The sequence below is a fragment of the Microtus pennsylvanicus genome, chromosome 1, assembly GCF_037038515.1.
Source record: "Microtus pennsylvanicus isolate mMicPen1 chromosome 1, mMicPen1.hap1, whole genome shotgun sequence".
In the NCBI taxonomy this organism is placed as follows: Eukaryota; Metazoa; Chordata; class Mammalia; order Rodentia; family Cricetidae; genus Microtus; species Microtus pennsylvanicus.
The window spans coordinates 37,360,688-37,368,886 of NC_134579.1; positions in this window are offsets into that span (position 1 = coordinate 37,360,688).

Consider the following 8,199-nt stretch of genomic DNA (forward strand, 5'->3'; position numbering starts at 1 on the left):
GAAATGTTTAACATTCTTAGTCATGATAGGAATGCAAATCAAAATAACTCTGAGATTCTATCTTGTACCTATAAGAATGGCCAAGATCAAAAACACTGATGATAATTTATGTTGGAGAGGTTGTGGGGAAAAGGGAACATTTCCCTAGGGCTGAAGTTACAGGAAGTTGTGAGCTGTCTAGTGTGAAAGCTGGAACTGAAACCTGGGTCCTCTGCAGGAGTAATGCATGCTCTTAAAATTGTAGTCATCTCTATAACCCTACATGTGCATTTTATATGAAATATTGACAGCATTCTGTCTTTTCTTCTCATACTAGCTGTCTTTCCTTTGTTACTCTGTTGTTTTTCCTTCCTCATTGCACTAATCACTCATCACTAAAATGTATTTGTTAGTACGGCTGGGTTTGGTCACTCTTTCCTTTCTTTACCTCCACTTCTCCATCTTATTATCTATATATTTGTTAGAAAAAAGGCATTTTTTAAAATATTTCCAATACTGTATTTCTAACACTCTGAAAAGTGCCTAGGAATCTGTAGTATTCAGGATTTTCTGAAAGAATTTAAAAATCACATTTTATTGCTAAAGAATTTGTAGAATTCGAAGAAGACTCCAATTACTTTATTTCTTCCTTGACCCAGGGGTGGTTCAGTAGTTGCCTGTTCAGTTTCCATGAGTTTGTAGGCTTTCTGGGAATAGAACTGTTGTTAAATTCTATCTTTATTCCATGGCGATCCAATAAGACACAGGTGGTTACTCCAATATTTTTGTATCTGTGGATGTTTGCTTTGTTACTGAGTATATGATCAATTTTGAGAAGGTTCCATGAGACGCTGAGAAGAAGGTGTATACTTTGCTATTTGGGTGGGCTGTTCTGTAGATGTCTGTTAAGTCCATTTGATTCATTACATCTGTTAGTTCTCTTATTTCTCTGCTAAGTCTCTGTCTGGTTGACCTATCCATTGGTGAGAGAGAAGTGTTGAAATCTCGTACTATTAATGTGTGGGGTTTGATGTGTGCATTGAGTTCTAGTAATGCTTCTTTTACATATGTGGGTGCTTTTATATTAGGGGCATAGATATTCAGGATTGAGACTTTCTCCTGATGAATTGGTCCTGTTATGAGTATAAAGTGTCCTTCTTCATCTCTTCTGATTGATTTTAGTTTGAAATCAATTTTGTTAGATATTAGTATAGCCACACTCACTTGTTTCTTAGGTCCGTTTGATTGAAAAACCTTTTCCCAACTCTTTATTCTGTGGTATTATCTGTCTTTGAGTTTGAGGTGTGTTTTTTGGAAACAGCAGAATGTTGAATCCTGTTTTCATATCTACTCTCTTAACCTGTGTCTTTTCATAGGTGAATTGAGACCATTAATATTAAGTGATTTTAATGACCAGTGGTTGTTAACTCCGATAACCTATGCTGGAGAGGATGTGGAGTAAGGGGAACACTCATCCATTGCTGGTGGGAATGCAAACTTGTACAACCACTTTGGAAATCAGTGTGACGATTTCTCAAGAAGTTGGGAGTCAACCTACCTCAAGATGCAGCAATACCACTCTTGGGAATATACCCAAGAGATGCCCAATCATACTACAAAAGCATTTGTTCAACTATGTTCATAGCAGCACTATTTGTGATAGCCAGAACCTGGAAACAACCGAGATGCCCCTCAATGGATGAATGGATAAAGAAAGTATGGCACATCTACACATTAGAGTACTACTCAGCAGCAAAACACAATGTCATCTTGAACTTAGCATGCAAATGGATGGAAATAGAAAACACTATCCTGAGTGAGATAATCCAGACCCAAAAAGATGAATATGGTATGTACTCACTCATTAGTGGACTCTGGCCAGAAACAAAGGACATTGAGCCTATACTTTGCAATCAATCCTAGAGAAGCTAAATAATAAGGTGAACCCTAAGAAAAGCATATATAGATCCTCCTGGAAACTTGTCCCATAGTCATACTGATGAATATTTCGAATATCACCATAGAATCTTCATCCAGTGATGGATGAAGAAATAGACAGAGACCTGCATTGGAACACTGGACTGAGCTCTCAAGGTCCAGTTGAAGAGCAGAAGGAGAGAGAAGTTGAACAAGGAAGTCAGAACCATGAGGGGTTGGTCCACCCACTGAGACAGTATGCCTGATCTAATGAGAGCTCACCAAAGGCAGCTGGACTGGGACTGAACAAGCATGTAATCAAACCAGATTCTCTGAATGTGAGTGACAATGGGGACTGACTGAGAAGCCAATGATATGGCACTGGGATTTGTTTCTACTGTGTGTACTGGCTTTTTGGGATCCTAGTCTGTTTGGATGCATACCTTCCTAGGCCTGGATGGAGGGGTGGGGGATGGCCTTGTACTTCCCAGAGTGCAGAGTACCTTGCCCTCTCTTAGAACTGGAGGGTGAGGGAGGAGGGTGAGTGGGGCATGGAAGGGAAATGGGAGGAGGGGAGGAAGTGAAAATTTTGAATGGTATCTTTTTATAAAGCAATAAAAAATTATAATATCCAGGAGGATAACTGTATGTTTTTCTTTGGGTTCACCTTCTTATTTAGCTTCTCTAGGGAACCCTGACTGCTCTTTGGACTGGAGAGGGAGGGGAAGGGGAGTGGGGTGTGGGGAGTGGGGGGATGGGGAGGGGAAAGGGAGGTGGGGAGGAGGCAGAAATTTTTAATAAAAAAATTTTAATAATAAAAAATTATAATAGTGCCCAAGTACTTTTCAGATAATATCTACTTTACTTAATAGAAAATTATAGATAATTCATAGTCTACTTGTATCTTGTCAGTCTTTATGCTTCTGTACAACACAGGTAATATTGCTATGCATATAACTAAATAGTTTATGGTGCCAATGATCTGTTGATATCTTCATTTTTCCAGTTGTTGCTTTGTTTGATAGTTTCTATTTGCCATAAACAAGTTTCATTGATGAGGGGTGACAGCTCTGCTTACCTGTGGGAATAAACATTCAGGATGTAGAAAGGAATTATGCTGATCTAGCAAAGTCATAGTTAAACAGTCTATGAACTCAATGGCTTTGTAAAGTTGGATAAGCTTCACATACCAGGCATAATTTTCAACCATTTGGGTGGGCCTTTAAGTCCAACAAGACAGCAGTTTGTTAACAGCACCACGTGAGTGCCACTTATTGCATATTTAGAGATATTCAGCCATAGTCATCATTATTATGGTTCATAGACGTTGTAACAAAGAAAGACTATTAATTTCTTTCCTCACTTGGCAGCTGGTATTTTCTGTAACTATATGGAATCTAATCTTCAGGAAGGAAACTTTCAGGACTGATGAATACTGTATCATGCAAGCCATATGTCCTAAGTGTATGTACTTGGACTACCCTAAATGATGATATGATTGGGGATTTATTCATAGTAGTCAGAAACTGGGAAACAACCCACTTGTTCCTCAGCCAAAGAGTGGATGAATAAAATGTGCATTTATTCAATGGTGTATTACTCAGCTGTTAAAAACAATGACATCATAATATTTGCTGGCCAACAGATGAAACTAAAAATGCCATCCTGAGCCTAGCATAACTGTCATCAGAGAGGATTCATTCAGTAATTTATTGTAGCAGAAGCAGAGACTCACACTGAAACATTAAGAGAAGCTGAGGTAATCCTGTGGAAGAGGGAGAGGAAGTGTTATAGGGGCCTAATATCAAGGACACCACAAGAAAATTGCCTAGAGAATTAACTAAGGGCTCGTGAAGCCTCCTCACTGAAACTGAAGCAACAACCACGGAGCCTGTTTTAGTCTGACCTAGGCCCTCTGCATTTATGATATTATTGTGTAACTTGTTGTTCTTATGGGACTTATAACAGTGCTGTGGTGGTATTTCTGACTTTCCTGCCTGTTTCTTTTTTTTTTTTTGGATCATTTTGTTCCTGCTGGCTTGCCTTGTTCAGCAATATATCATTATATTAGGGATATGTGCCTAGTTTTATTGCAACTCTAATGTGGGAGTGTCATATATCAATCTGTTGATTTCATTGGTTAAGTAATAAAGAAACTGCTAGGCCCATTTGATAGGCCCACCCTTAGGTGGGTGGAGCAAACAGAACAGAAGGCTGGGAGAAAGAAGCTGAGTCAGGGAGTCGCCATGATTCTCTCACTCCAGGCAGATGCAGGTTAAGATCATCCCTGGTAAGCGAGCTCATGGCCTACATACATTATTAGAAATGGGCTAGTCCAGGTGCGAGAGTTAGCTGAGTAAAGACTAGATATAATGGGCCAAGCGGTGTTTAAAAGAATACAGTTTCCGTGTAATTATTTCAGGTAAAGCTAGCCATGTGGGCAGCCGGGTGCCAGGGATGCAGCCCGCTGCCCTTGTTTCAACACAACTCTTGCTGTGTTTGATTTCCTTGGGAAGCCTGCTTTTTTTCTGAAGAAATACTGGAGAGGAGGATCTGGTCAATAGGCAAGGTGGTAAGGTTGGAAGTAGAGGAGAAGGCAGAGGGGAAACTTCAGTTGGAATATAACAAATGATATAAGAATAATTATGGATAGATGGTAGTTGAAAGATGATAGATAGATGATGATGATGATGATAGATAGATAGATAGATAGATAGATAGATAGATAGATAGATAGAGATAGATAGATGATAGATAGATAATAGATAGATAGAGCATCTTCACCAAAGTGTGATGAGAAAACTGAACACCCCCAAAAGAAAAAATGGAATTAGACCCATATTCACCATCCTGCAAAAAAAAAATAGATCCAAATAAATTGAAAACATCGTTTTGAAACCCAAACCAGAGAAACTCCTAGAAGAAAATATATTCCATACCCTACAAGGATTTCTCACTGTTTAATTTGACATTAGCTACCGGCTTGTAGTACATTGTTATATTATGTTTAAATATCTCTCTTTAATCTCTAACTTCTCCAAGAATTTTAGCATAAAGAGGTGTTGAATTTTTTTTCAAAGACTTTCTCAGCATATAATAACAGAGGACATGGAAATATAAGATTGACTCATGTAGTCTGAGAATGCTGCAGGCACTTAGGAAAACCAGGTTCAGACAAAGAAAACCTCTAAAAGTATGTAGTATGTTTATAATATGCTTAGATGCCAACGAAACAAAAAATGAATATAGCAGTCATAGAAAAATAAATATTTTAAAAACAATAAAGTCTTTAAAGAGAGAGTAAAGTAATATAAAAATAAGTCATATAAAGATTATAAATATACAGGGTATCTGGATCCTGTTTGATGTTTTGTTGATTTTGAGTATTTTGAATGCTGATGAGTAAATGACAGCTGCTGAGAGAATTAATTGGGTGTTGGAAGGAACTGCTGAATTAAACCAGTTGATATACTTTAGCAATGTCTTTGTTACAAAAGGGAAGTTAAAAAATGTGTTGTACTGGGAAAGATTGTGCTTTTGTTTCCACAGGAAATGAAAAGCTATGTATTCCTTCAAAGTTAATTGATATTTAAATAAACTGGGGGAGACCTCCTGAAAATCTTGGCTAAAAACATAGAAAAGAAACAGAAGAGAAACTACAAGACATATGATGTATAAGCTGACCCTTTGATATGGGAACAGATCTGAGACTAAATGAGTCATGAGAAATCTGAGCTATGGAGTCATCATGTCTTATTATTTTATGCTATCCTTTCAATTGGCAATAGAGATTTATATTGTGGCTTGTTTACACAGCTCAATTAAAATTATAAGGTTAACAGATGCATTTTATCTGCTCAAATATAAAACAAGTCATTTTTAATTGATTTGTACATACTGCATGTTCCTAACTTGTTTTGATGCAGATATATATGTTACCTATGAAAGTTTATAATTTTTCAGAATAAAAAGACGAGACAAAAATAAAGACAAGTAACGCAGTGATCCAGCTTCTCAGCATGCCTTTGTTGCATTTTCCTCAAAATTCTGCATCCAGAAAATCTTCACAGCTTCTAGATGAGATGGTCCAACTTCACAGAAAATTCTAGCCAGAACTTAGGATAAGCCCTGCACTTTTCTATTACATAGTGATTTGACAACAATTTATACAGTTATCTCTCCCAGGGCTTGATTATTATCTCAATTTTCTCAGAGTCTCCTAAAGATGCCATCACCCCAAGACAACAGAAATCAGTATAAAGAACATAGCTCGCACATTCTCAAGAGGTGGGTAGTTGGTTTTTGATCATGGTTACAGATGTTTGTCATCATCTAGGAAAGTTGGTTACAATTTGTTTTTGTTTATGGTCAGTAAAATAGCTCAACACAGAAGATTAGACTCAAGAGTATCTTTCTGAAGGTTAAAGGGGAATATAATATAGAAATAATGCGATAGAAGGGTAGATTGTTGAGTCTACCTTTGAGCAACCACTATCCTCAAATACTTTACATTGGTATAGATTTTTGTATATTGATTTAAATTTAAGGTTATTTTTATTATACTGTATAAAAGTTTCTGTTCTTGTTTAAGGTATTGTACCTATACACCTCATTCATCAATTTAATGTAAATTTCCAGTCCTTAAAAGCTATTTAAGATAATAAGAAATATAGTTTAGCAGTTAGCCAACTACAACAATCAAAGTTGTACTCTTCTATGTATGTTTTCAAGGCTAAACAGAGATATGTTTTAGATAAAGAGGTGATCTTCAGACACTTCGGATATCTACAAAATGGTATTTAAAATATTTTAATAATATAAAATTTTTCTTGAGAGTGAGACACATCTGTTCCTGGTAGCACAAATCTACTTCAAAAAAAAAGATAAACATTGACGAACTTTCATATAGAGTTAGTTTTTATTGTGACAAAGTTGGCTTCTGAGCTAAGGAACCACCTTGTCTCAACTGCTGATGTTTACTATCCAAACTGGACAAGCAGGACACAAAAGAAATTGACTGTCCTGTTTTGCCATGACAAGGTAGGCAGTCCTTTAAAAATCCTGCTTTATAGAAAGTCTGTTAGATATTACAACATTATGGTCTTGCACAGAAGGTTCTAGAGTTTTTCATTTTTCTGGTGTGACATATCCTCCATGGTTACTTGGAATGACTAGGCCAGTTTTGGCTTGGGGACCTGCGAGAGGCCCCTCAAGGAGTTTCCCAATGGTATCCAGTTGCTGTCCACTCTCTCCATACCTCTTCAATATAGTGCTTGAAGTTCTAGCAATAGCAATAAGACAACATAAAGGGATCAAGGGGATTCATATCAGAAAAGAAGAAGTTAAGCTCTCGTTATTTGCAGATGATATGATAGTATACATAAGCGACCCCAAAAACTCTACCAAAGAACTCCTACAGCTGATAAACACCTTTAGTAATGTGGCAGGATACAAGATCAACTCCAAAAAATCAGTGGCCTTCCTATACACTAAGGATAAGGAAACAGAGAGGGAAATTAGAGAAGCATCACCTTTCACGATAGCCACAAATAGCATAAAATATCTTGGGGTAACTCTGACCAAGGATGTGAAAGATCTATTTGACAAGAACTTTAAGTCTTTGAAGAAAGAAATTGAAGAGGACACCAGAAAATGGAAAGATCTTCCTTGCTCCTGGATTGGGAGGATCAACATAGTAAAAATGGCAATTCTACCAAAAGCAATCTATAGATTCAATGCAATCCCCATCAAAATCCCATCAAAATTCTTCACAGATCTGGAGAAGACAATAATCAACTTTATATGGAAAAACAAAAACCCAGGATAGCCAAAGCAATCTTATACAACAAAGGATCGTCTGGAGGCATTACCATCCCTGACTTCAAACTCTACTACAGAGCTACAGTATTGAAAACAGCTTGGTATTGGCATAAAAACAGAGAAGTCGACCAATGGAATCGAATAGAAGACCCTGACATTAACCCACAAACCTATGAACACCTGATTTTCGATAAAGGAGCTAAAAGTATACAATGGAAAAAAGAGAGCATCTTCAACAAATTGTGCTGGCAAAACTGGATGTCAACCTGTAGAAGAATGAAAATAGATCCATATCTATCACCATGCACAAAACTCAAGTCCAAATGGATTAAAGACCTCAATATCAGTTTGAACACAGTGAACCTGATAGAAGAGAAAATGGGAAGTACTCTACAACACATGGGCACAGGAGACCACTTCTTACGTATAACCCCAGCAGCACAGACATTAAGGACCTCATTGAATAAATGGGACCTCCTGAGA